The following is a 12,905-nucleotide window of genomic DNA, read 5'->3' on the forward strand; positions in this document are numbered from 1 at the left end:
AAAACAAAAAACCCTAACCCTACCCCTAACCCTAACCTGAAATACGTGGCACTGAAATACGTGGCACTGAAATACGTTTATATACGTATATACGTATATAAGTGCCACGATATTTCAGTGGCCACGTATATAAGTGCCACGTATATAAGTGCCACGTATATAAGTGCCACGTATATAAGTGCCACGTATTTAACGTAAATGCCACAATATTTCAGTGCCACGTATTTCACTGAAATATCGTGGCACTTAAATACGTGGCACTGAAATATCGTGGCACTGAAAGACGTGGCACTGAAATACGTGGCACTGAAATACGTGGCACTGAAATACGTGGCACTGAAATACGTGGCACTATGACTGTCAGAAAATGTTCATTAAACGGTTAGGGATGAGTTTAGGGGTAGGGTTAGGGTTTGGATCCCTTTATCACCTTGATGGTGGTGGGTGACTTTTCAGTGTGTCTTCTGTTTTTTTTCTATAAAAACGCATGCGTTTTTAACGCAAACGCGTTGAGATCGGACGCCATGTCGCGTTTGGAGAGCCCCCGATGTGCCTAAACAGTGAAAACTCCCCAATTCTAACTGAAACCCTAACCCCAACCCTAACCCTAGTCCTAACCCTAGCGCTACTTTCACACTAGCGTTTTTTTGCATACGTCGCAATGCGTCGTTTTGGCGAAAAAACGCATCCTGCAAAGTCATCTGCAGGATGCGTTTTTTCCCCATAGACTAACATTAGCGAGGTATTGACACACGTCGCAAGCGTCGTGCGACGGTTGCGTCGTGTTGTGGCGGACCGCCGGCAGCAAAAAACGTTACATGTAACTTTTTTTGTGCCGACGGTCCACCATTTCCGACCGCGCATGCGCGGCTGGAACTCCGCCCCCACCTCCCCGCACCTCACAATGGGGCAGCGGATGCGTGGAAAAACAGCATCCGCTGCCCCCGTTGTGCGGCGCTTGCACAGCATGCGTCGGTACGTCGGGCCAACGCAGCGCGACGGCCTCGTACCGACGCTAGTGTGAAAGTAGCCTAACGGGAAAATGGAAATAAATATATTTTTTAAAATTTTATTATTTTTCCTAACTAAGGGGGTGATGAAGGGGGATTTGATTTACTTATATAGCGTTTTTTGGGCGGATTTTTATGGTTGGCAGCCATCACACACTAAAAGACGCTTTTTATTGCAAAAAATAGTTTTTGCATCACCACATTTTGAGAGCTATAATTTTTCCATATTTTGGTCCACAGAGTCATGTGAGATCTTGTTTTTTGCAGGACGAGTTGACGTTTTTACTGGTACCATTTTCGGGTACATGACATTTTTTGATCGCTTTTTATTCCGATTTTTGGGAGGCGGAATGAACAAAAACCAGCAATTCCTGAAATTCTTTTAGGGAGGGCGTTTATACCGTTCCGCGTTTGGTAAAAAGGATAAAGCAGTTTTATTCTTCGGGTCAGTACGATTACAGCGATACCTCATTTATGTAATTTTTTTATGTTTTGGCGTTTTTACACAATAAAAACTATTTTATATAAAAAAATAATTGTTTTTGCATCGCTTTATTCTGAGAGCTATAACTTTTTTATTTTTCTGCTGATGATGCTGTATGGCAGCTTTTTTTTTGCGGGACAAGATGACGTTTTCAGCGGTATCATGGTTATTTATATCCGTCTTTTTGATCGCGTGTTATTCCACTTTTTGTTTAGCGGTATGAGAATAAAGCGTTGTTTTTTGCCTCGTTTTTTTTAAATTTTTTTTACGGTGTTCACTGAAGGGGTTAACTAGTGATATAGTTTTATAGGTGGGGTCGTTACAGACGCGGCGATACTAAATATGCGTACTTTTATTGTGTGGTGTTTTTTTTATTTAGATAAAGAAATGTATTTATGGGAATATATATATTTTTTTTTCTTTATTTAGGAATTTATTTATTTTTTTTTTTACACATGTGGAAAATTTTTTTTTTTACTTTGTCCCAGGGGGGGACATCACAGATCGGTGATCTGATAGTGTGCACAGCACTCTATCAGATCACCGATCTGACAGGCACATTGCAGAGGCTTGCCGGCGCCTGCTATGAGGAATTATCAGCAGACGCCGGCAAGCAGGGTCATCTTATGACCCGGAAGGAGTCCCGCGGCCATCTTGGATCCGGGGACTCCTTCCAGGTCACCGGAGCAGCGCGATCTTATCGTGCTGCTCCGGTGGGAGAGCGCAGGGAGCCCCCGTCCCTGCACAATCCCCCTCTATGCCGCTGTCATTATTGACAGCGGCATCAGAGGGGTTAAATGCCCGCGATCGGCGACAGCGCCGATCGTGGGCATTGCTGCGGGGTGTCAGCTGTCATATACAGCTGACACCCGCACCCGATCACCGCGGCGCTCAGCGCGAGACCGCGGTGATCGGGGCGCCGTACTAGTACTGCGGCTGGCACTAATGCAGTGCCGGCAGCGCCGTACTAGTACGGCGCATGGCACGAAGGGGTTAAAGGCAATATGGATTTAATCTACAGGTTAATAGCATTCTGAACCTGCCTTGCGCTCTCGCACTTAGATCCCAGCTGCCAGAAGAAAATTAACTTTATTCATTCTGGTATGGTTCAGGTTTTAGTCAGTATCTGGGGTGATGGCTATCAGTCAGTGCCAGGGGTGCTGGCTATCAGTCAGTGTCGGGGGTGCGGTTACAGCTGCTGCTCACTATTCACCACAGAGTGGTGACTGAACCTGCTCCAGTGCCACCCCTGTGACTGAAGCCCGAACGCTACAGGAAGAAATAAAGTTAATTTCCTCCCGGCAGCGAGGGTTCAAGACAGTTAAGGTCTGCTATAGCTGGTGTTTATAGGAGATCATGATTTTCACTATACAAATCAATGCTAATGTAACTAAGGGGGCTATTAAATACAGTAAAAAGTGAAAAATCACCCCCTTTTTCCCCATTAAAAATAAAACAGTTAAATAAAATAAAAGTACACATATTTTTTATTGATGCATTTGTAAAACTCTGATCTAAAATGTAAAGTAAATAATCAGATCAGTAAATGGTATAATGATACAAAAACTCAAAATGACAAAATTACTTTCTTTTAACCTCCTCAACATTGTAATAAAATGCAATTAGATGCAATTATACGTCCTACACCAAAATAATATCAACAAAATAATATCAACTGAGGGCACAAAAAAATAAGCCCTCACGCAGCCCCATATGACGAAGAATGAAAATGTGATGGGACTCTGAAAATGGAGACAAAAACAGCGTTTTCTTTTCAAAATTCAGAATTGTTTTCACCACTTAAATAAAAATAAAATACATATTTAGTATCTATGCACTCATACTGACCTGGAGAATCATATTTCCAGGTTTCTCTTGCCATATATTGTACATGGTAACTAAAAAAAACTCCAAAATGATTGTGGAATTGCACTTTTTTTTAAGTTTAGTTCACTTTGATTTTTGTTCCTGTTTCCCTTTATACTATGTAGTAAAATGATTGGCGTCATTCACAAGTACATCTTGTCCCACAAAAAAGCCCTCATGAGTCTATATTGCAAGAAAAAAAAAAAAAAAAGTTATGTCTTTTGAAAAAAGGGGAGGAGAAAACGAAAACCAAAAAAATGAAAATCACCATATCATGAAGGGGATAAAATAGTTGCGCAACAGCAAATCACAGACAAGTTGTGATATAGATAGATAGACAGATAGATAGATAGATGTTTTCTAATTCACTAGATTGCTTCACTAACAGAAAAACCAATAAAGTGAAATGTAAGTTTCTAATTTTCAAAAAATGTTATATATTCTGTTTATGTTCTATTTCTACACTGCAATTACAAATGAATTACAGTGTTCAGACAGTTTTACCTTTATATTTGTAGGTCTTAAACCTCAAGGTCTACTAATATTTGTCATAACAGACGTACTGATACTGTCCTTATACACTTGGCTAATTGAAAAGTGGTACTTCTCTAAGCTGGGTGATAAAACACTCTGAATATCAGCAATCCGCTATGCCAGGCTGAAACTAAGGACTGTACAGAAGTTAGCACTAAACACGGGTTAGAAGTATATGCTCTATATGCACTATAGCCCCAAATGCTTATATTTTTTTCTGTAAGCTACATTAAATAAAAGGTCTAAAACTTCACAGGGGATAGTACAATTTGTACTTATTAGAAATGTATGATATATACATTGGATATGTCACAAATGTCACAGAAGGTAATACCCTTTAATTTTGATGCAGCTCCTGGATTGGTTCAGTATGACAAGGTGGCCCTTGGACCAAAAAAAAGGTTGTGCACCAAATGTCTAGAAGGATCCAATTTATTGCAACAGACTCTTGAGTTGTCCGATGTAGTATAATTATTACTTTTTATATGAATTTGGAAATTGGATCTGATTATTAATTCTGAAGTTCTTGTAATCCAATACCACACTCTGCATGGAAAATGGAGAAGCCATCTAATGTAGGTGGAGGTGAAAGCAATGGTTGTTCAACCAAAGAGGCTTAGAGCCTTACTGTATACCACCTATTGGAGCGATATACAGTTGTGCTCAAGAGTTACATACACCTTTTTTCAGAGAATATGAATGATAACACCAAAACTTTTTCTCCACTCATGGTTAGTGGTTGGGTGAAGCCATTTATTGTCAAACTACTGTGTTTTCTCTGTTTAAATAATAATGACAACCCAAAACATCCAAATGACCATGATCAAAAGTTCACATACCCCATTTCTTAATACAGTGTATTGCTCCCTCTAACATCAACGACAGCTGTCGATGAGGTTCTTTATTTTCTCAGATGGTAAAGCTGCCCACTCTTCTTGGCAAAAAGCCTCCAGTTCCTATAAATTCCTGGTCTGTCTAGCATGAACTGCATGCTTGGGATCTCCCCAGAGTGGCTCAATGATATTGAGGTTAGGAGACTGAGTTGTCCACTCCAGAACCTTCACTTTGTTCTGCTGTAGCCAATGACAGGTCAACTTGATCTTGTTTTTTGGATCGTAGTCATGTTGGAACGTCCAAGTACGCCCCAGGTGCAGTTTCCGGGCTGATGATTGCAAATTTGCCTCCAGTATTTGCTGATTGCATGCTGCATACATCTTTCCTTCAACTTTGACCCAGTTTCTTGTGCCTTTGTTGCCCCATAATATCCATGACCCACCTCCATGCTTTACAGTAGGAATGGTGTTCCTTTCATCATAGACCTTGTTGACCTCTCTGATCAGGGTCATTTGGATGTTTTGGTTTGTCATTATGATTTAAAAAGAGAAAACACAGTAGTTTAACAATAAATGGCTTCACCCAACCACTAACCATCAGTGGAGAAAACGTTTTGGTGTTATAATTCATATTCTCTGAAAAAAGGCCAAGAAAGAAAAATTCTGCCGGGGTATGTAAACTTTTGAGCACAACTGTATACTGTATGTATTTAAGATATGATTTAACTGAACCAAGACTCTAGAACATTCTTGAAACCTAAGGCCTTTTCAATATAACTAGACTACTACCAGCATGATACAGTATTTTCAGGAGACAGCAGTTGTACACAGACATCTGATATATTAGTTTCAGATATTAACATGAAAAGAGGGCCCTTCTAAAAATTTTGCATAACTTAATTCACTTTTCATTATAATGGGTTTTCCAAAAATAAATGATTATAGTAGGCCATTCCTCTGGAGAAAAGTCATCCCAGAAATCAATTCTATTTAACAGCACCTGAATGACCAATTATTTATAGGTTTCATGCGCGTAATTAAATTGGGATTACTTAAAATGCTAGAACGGTAATTTATCAAAACCTTTCCAGATGTAATTGTGCTCACAGTGGTATTTGGGGCCTAACAAAACATGGAGGGGGTGTATAAATGTTTTGTGCATATGCTTGGCTGCAATGCTACTTTTGCAGATATGCAACATAAGATACATTATTATAATAATCTTTATGCTACCATTATTGTAGAGTCAGATGGTATTTTTATGTAGTGTGCACACTGGCTGTATTAGTAGTTGTCAAATTAAAAACACACTGCGTTCAAGCACTTTATGGTGGTAATAAAATTTTTCTTTGGACGTTTACCCCATCTTTAATATGCCTATAAAGATGCATACATCTGCTATTACCTTCCATTAAAATAAACGTATACTGCATCATATATATATTTATTTGTATTCAGTTGTCCTGAAAAGTGAAGAGTTAATCCAAAAATAATATTCTAGAAATAGTCAAAAAGGATACTTTTCATATGTTTGCATAATGAAAGTACACAAAGACATTAGACAATTTTTTAGTAACCGGACTTTGTACACTATTTTGAGGAAACAGACCATTTACAAAAAGATAGATAGGTAGCATAGTTACGGGGGGTGCAGAGGGGACAGTCATTATGGGTCTATTCATATGATGGAGCACACCTGGAGAGACCAACATTTATAATTGTAACACAGATGTAGTTCGGTTCTGCAGTAGAGCAGAAAAGCATTGTCTCCCTACCTTACCACTCTCCATTCTGTAGCCCAAAGGTCACTTTAGACCTGTGGCATACAGAACGACAGGAGCACGCACATAATGTCAGAGTACCAACACAAGTTACTCCGTCCTTGCTGGTACTCTGACTACACCATCGGTCTTGTCAAGATCCGGTGTTAGGGGAGAATATCATATTTATATTTTCATTTTATGGCTCAGCACTTGTATGGGAATGTGAGGGACATTATACAGTGTGGTTGGGACTATTGTGAGTGCCATCATACAGCATGGGTAAAATTCCATGGGTACATCATAATGTGTGGAGGGTCGATTGAGGATTCCATACTGTATGTTGGGCTCTGAAGGGGCTGTCATACTGTGTCAAAGACATCAAATTGTGGGAAGGAGACTGTGGGGCCATCATACTCTGTGGGGGCTGCTGTGGGGCCATCATATTATGTGGACTCCTGTGGAGCCTCAATACTCTCGCTGTGTGGGAGACTAAGCGGAACCATCAAACTATGTTGATGAATACTACTGTGTGGTGGCTGTGGGAGCTATCATATGGTGTGTTGGGCTGTGGGGTGCCATCATACCGTGCTGTGTGGCAAGGGTATTGGTGCCATCATACTGTGTGGAGTAGGGGCTGTGCATACCATCTAACTGTTTGGGTGACTACCAGGGGCGTAACTACAACAGGTGCAGGGGTTGCAATTGCACCCGTGCCCTGGAGCCCAGTGGGCCCTAAAAGTCTCTTTGGTCTATAGAAAAATACTATTGCTATTAAAGATTTAAAATATTTTGGGGCCCGTTGGAGCTTTCGCATCGGGGCCCATGAGTTTCAAGTTACACCAGTGTGGTGACTACTGTGGGTCCATCATGTGTTGTGGGTCATTCTAATGTGTGGGGGCCTTCATACTGTGTAGGGAAATCATACCATACTGTGTCATTGCCAATGACCATTTGATTTGTCTCAGAACATTCTTTATAAAAGTCCCAGACTTTGCAACATCTAACTCTTTTACAGAGAAATTCACAAGTGTTGTTGCTCCGCAAAACTGTTTCTTGTCTTCTCCCTCTGGTCAACCCAGTGCCTCTTCCTGTCTTTTTTGGTGCTGCTAATCCCTCCCCCATCAGTGTTGCTGGCCTAGCTAATCTCTCACCCCAACACCATGGTCCTCCTGACTTTGTGACTTAAAAACAACAAGACTTAGCGGCAACTGTGGCTTATCATTATCTTCCTCCTAGCCCAAATTTGCTGTTTCTCACCATCATCTTCTTTTGGCCATGGCTGCTCTAAGTTTTGTTCATCACTAAACAGCATATCTGTCATGGGGTTACCACGACAGAGAGGACCCAGAAGACCGCAGCATCTGATAATTCCTACTCCTGCACTGAAAAGAAGCACTTCACCCTCTTTTTAAAAGGTATAAATTTCTTTTGGCAGTACAGGGGTTAATCAACCATATTGAGAGCTCTGGGAGTTTGGGTCTCAGCTGAGCACAGTTAGCCACTCCTATCTATATATATATAATTGTCTAAGGGGTTCTTCCATCTGTCTGTCTGTCTATAACAGAAATCCCGCATCGCTGATTGGTCGCAGCCGCCAGGCCGCGACCAATCAGCGACGGGCACAGTCCGGCCGAGAATTAGTCCCTTCCTACTTCTGTCCAGTCAGTGCCCGGCGCCCGCTCCATACTTCCCTCCAGTCAGCGCTGACACAGTTAATGGCAGCGTTAACAGACCACGTTATGCCGCGGGTAACGCACTCCGTTAACGCTGCTATTAACCCTGTGTGACCAACTTTTTACTATTGATGCTGCCTATGCAGCATCAATAGTAAAAAGATCTAATGTTAAAAATAATAAAAAAACAAAAAATCTGCTATTCTCACCTTCCGTCGTCTGCCAATGTGCGCGCGACTGCCGCCAGCTTCCGTTCCCAGAAATACATTGCGAAATTACCCAGAAGACTTTGCGGTCTCGCGAGCCCACTAAGTCATCTGGGTAATTTCACAATGCATAGCTGGAAATGGAAGCTGGTAGCACCAGCACGCGCATCGGGACAGCTTCGCTGGACACCGGCGGGTGAGTATATAACTATTTTTTATTTTACTTATTTTTTTTAACAGGGATATGGTGCCCACACTGCTATATACTACGTGGGCTGTGTTATATACTGCGTGGCTGCTATATACTACGTGGCCAGTGTTATATACTGTGTGGGCTGTGTTATATACTATGTGGGCTGTGTTATATACTGTGTGGGCTGTGCTATATATTACGTGGGCTGTGTTATATACTGCGTGGCTGCTATATACTACGTGGGCTGTGCTATATACTATGTGGCCAGTGTTATATACTGCATGGGCTATGTTATATACTGTGTGGGCTGTGTTATATACTGTGTCGTCACTGTTATATACTGTGTGGCCTTTATTTATATACTGTGTTGCCTGTGTTATATACTGCGTGGCCTGTGTTATATACTGCATGGTCTGTTTATATACTGCATGGGCTGTGTTACATACTGCATGGGCTGTGCTATATATTACGTGGCTGTGTTATATACTATGTGGCTGTGTTATATACTGCGTGTCTGCTATATACTACATGGCTCCTATATACTACGTAGCCTGTGCTATATACTATGTGGCTGCTATATACATACATACATACATATTCTAGAATACCCAATGCGTTAGAATCAGGCCACCACCTAGTCCCCTATATAATCTGGGTCCTGACTGACACACTTCATCAGAGCTAACTTACACTACATCTAACATAGAAAAAACTCAGAAAAAATACATACCATGAGATACAGCCTTCCCAAAACCCTGTCTGATGACAAATGCACACTTAGCAGGATGCAGCAGGCATCCACTGATAAAGGCTAGGGGCGGCACAGGTACAAACTACTTGATAAAAACAGCCACCCCCACACCAACCAAACATTGCAGGGGTTGGCTGCCTAGTAGAAAAATGCACATTGATGTAACTCACATAAGACGCCAGTCACACTGGTAAGTGTGGTGCACAGTGTCTGGTATGCAGCCTATTAATGAAGCCCCTTGCATTAACAGGCAGGCTGCCCAGGACTATAATATGCAGCACACAGTGACAGACGCCCCAGAAAAACCTAACCAACAAAAAGAGGCCTTGCCACATCCTGCAAAAAAGATATGATATAGTGCAAAAAATGTATGCATATGATAAACACATACATTATATGAGGTATTGGTTTAATATTTTGGCCAAAATAAAGTAAGCCCACAACCCAACGTCAAGGGTCCTCATAATCTGGCGAGTTCTGCCACTAATATCAAAAAACAGCTAACATAGAAAAAACTCAGAAAAAATACATACTTTATCAGTGGAGGCTTGCTGCATCCTGCTAAGTGTGCATTTGTCATCAGACAGGGTTTTGGGAAGGCTGTATCTCATGGTATGTATTTTTTCTAACTTACACTACATAGCTGGGAGGATAGGAGTTATTGGTAATATGAGAAGGCGTCTGGTGGGTTTATCAGTGACTGTTGCTTGAGTTATTAAGTGTGATAATTCCTTCTCCTACTCTTACTTTGGTTTGTCCCCATCCTACACTCCCCAGTGCATTCCACTGTTATATGTGAGTGAATATTTGTGTGCCTGGTATTTTCAGTTTCCCCTGTTCGTGTTGCCTTGTTTGTCTGGTTGGTGTACTGCGGTACACGGCTGCTCCTCTCTTTCCTGGGTGGAGAAAGGGTACAGACAGAGGGTGGATACAGGAGATAAGGCAAGGTACGTGGCTCCGGCATCTTCACATTCAAAAGTAACCCGGGGAATAAGGTGAGCTAGAGCGCTCCCTAGTGTTAGGGACAGGGAAGGAACCCCTGGCTCTGGGTCACCTGACAACCGAGTTGTGACAATATCCTCCTGTCCCTTTTGGAGCATGCAGGTTAAAGGGCCACTGTCACCCCCCCCCCAGGCGTTATAAACTAAAAGAGCCACCTTGCGCAGCAGTAATGCTGCAGTCTAACAAGGTGGCTCTTTTAGTTTTTGATTAAGTTATTACCGCAATAAAACGTTTTAAAAATTGGCCAAACGTACCAGCGATTGTACCGGGAGGCGGTCCGAAGCGTCCTCTATGAATCTTCAAACTGCCGTCACTCTTCTCTTCAGGGCCGATGGTACCCGCCCCCTTCGCGTTGTTGCTTCAAATCCGGCGCCTGCGCTGTGCGTGCCTGCCTGGGGCCTGCGCAGTCTTCTTTGGCCGTCATCACTCACACGCAGGGTGCCTGACTGCGTCTGTGCGGGCAGTGCGGCCGCCCTGTTACTGAATCCCCGCCCCGCACTGTGTTATTCATTATGCACACTGCGGGGCTGGCATTCCTGGGCATGCGCACTGCACTGCGCTGTTCAGGCCCTCCCCCATCTCGGACGTTCTCCCTTGTCTGACGTTCCCCCTGCTCCCCCGCCTTCCGGCATTATTTTCGGCTGCCAGATTCCAAAATCTGGTGAGGATTAGTGTATATGGCGGCAAGCTGCTGTGTGCTTTGTCTCTCTCTATGTGTTTGTATGTTTTAATGCAAATGCATATTTACACCAGCAGCAATGAAAATTTGGTACTTGTGTGGGTGGCCATAAATTACAAAGCACTGATGATCAATACTGTTTTTTGGGGGAGCATTATAGGTTTACATTGCGTTCGGGCAATACGTTTTGCGAATATAGCTAGCGTATTGCACCAGCGCAATGTCTTTAGCGGGATTGCTTTTGCCGATCCCGCTATCGCAGATCCACAATCTGCGCTAGCGAGGAACGGAGCTGGGACGCTGAAAGCAGCATCTGAGGTCCGACTGAAAATAACGGCACATCGCAAGGGCGTGCCTAAAAAATGGCATGCGCTAGCGATGCGATCCAGATCCTAAACACATTGCCGTCAATGGGTGCGCTAACGGACCCGTTGCATGGCGTAACTTGCGACAATCACGCCATGCAGCGTACTCCTTTAGCGTTAACCCATTAACGCTTAGTGAACCTATTCGTAACACACTGAACATCACTAAAGGAGGAGGGGTCTGCATTATACCACATCAAAGAACAATAAACGTTGAGGGGTGACCATTATTACACCGTACTGCAGATCAATGCACGGTCAGGGGTCTGCATTATTATACCGCACTGATCATCAATAAACGGTGAGGGTGGATCATTATTATTCCGCACTATAGATCTATAAACGGTCATGGTGGAGCATTGAGTGGAGCACTTAAATACGTGGCACTGAAATACGTGGCACTGAAATACGTGGCACGTGGCAATGAAATACGTGTCACTGAAATACGTGGCACGTGGCAATGAAATACGTGGTACGTGGCACTGAAATACGTGGCGATGAAATACGTGGTACGTGGCACTCAAATACGTGGCACTGAAATACGTTGCACATGGCACTGAAATACGTGGTACGTGGCACTGAAATACGTGGCACTGAAATACGTGGCACGTGGCACTGAAATACGTGACACGTGGCACTGAAATACGTGGCACTGAAATACGTGGCACGTGGCACTGAAATACGTGGTACGTGGCACTGAAATATGTGGCACGTGGCACTGAAATACGTGGCACATGGCACTGAAATACGTGGCAATGAAATACGTGGTACGTGGCACTGAAATACGTGGCACTGAAATACGTTGCACATGGCACTGAAATACGTGGTACGTGGCACTGAAATACGTGGCACTGAAATACGTGGCACGTGGCACTGAAATACGTGGCACGTGGCACTGAAATACGTGGCACGTGGCACTGAAATACGTGGCACTGAAATACGTGGCACTGAAATACGTGGCACTGAAATACGTGGCACGTGGCACTGACGTGGCACGTGGCACTCAGTGCAACGTATTTCAGTGCCACGTATTTCAGTGCCACGTGCCACGTATTTCAGTGCCACGTGTCACGTATTTCAGTGCCACGTATTTCAGTGCCACGTATTTCAGTGCCACGTGTCACGTATTTCAGTGCACGTGCCACGTATTTCAGTGCCACGTACCACGTATTTCAGTGCCACGTGCCACGTATTTCAGTGCCACGTGTCACGTATTTCAGTGCCACGTATTTCAGTGCCACGTATTTCAGTGCCACGTGTCACGTATTTCAGTGCCACGTGCCACGTATTTCAGTGCCACGTGCCACGTATTTCAGTGCCACGTGCCACGTATTTCAGTGCCACGTGCCACGTGTCACGTATTTCAGTGCCACGTATTTCAGTGCCACGTATTTCAGTGCCACGTGTCACGTATTTCAGTGCACGTGCCACGTATTTCAGTGCCACGTACCACGTATTTCAGTGCCACCTGCCACGTATTTCAGTGCCACGTGTCACGTATTTCAGTCCAACGTATTTCAGTGCCACATATTTCAGTGCCACGTAT

This window comes from Ranitomeya variabilis, chromosome 3 (assembly GCF_051348905.1).
Source record: "Ranitomeya variabilis isolate aRanVar5 chromosome 3, aRanVar5.hap1, whole genome shotgun sequence".
In the NCBI taxonomy this organism is placed as follows: domain Eukaryota; kingdom Metazoa; phylum Chordata; class Amphibia; order Anura; family Dendrobatidae; genus Ranitomeya; species Ranitomeya variabilis.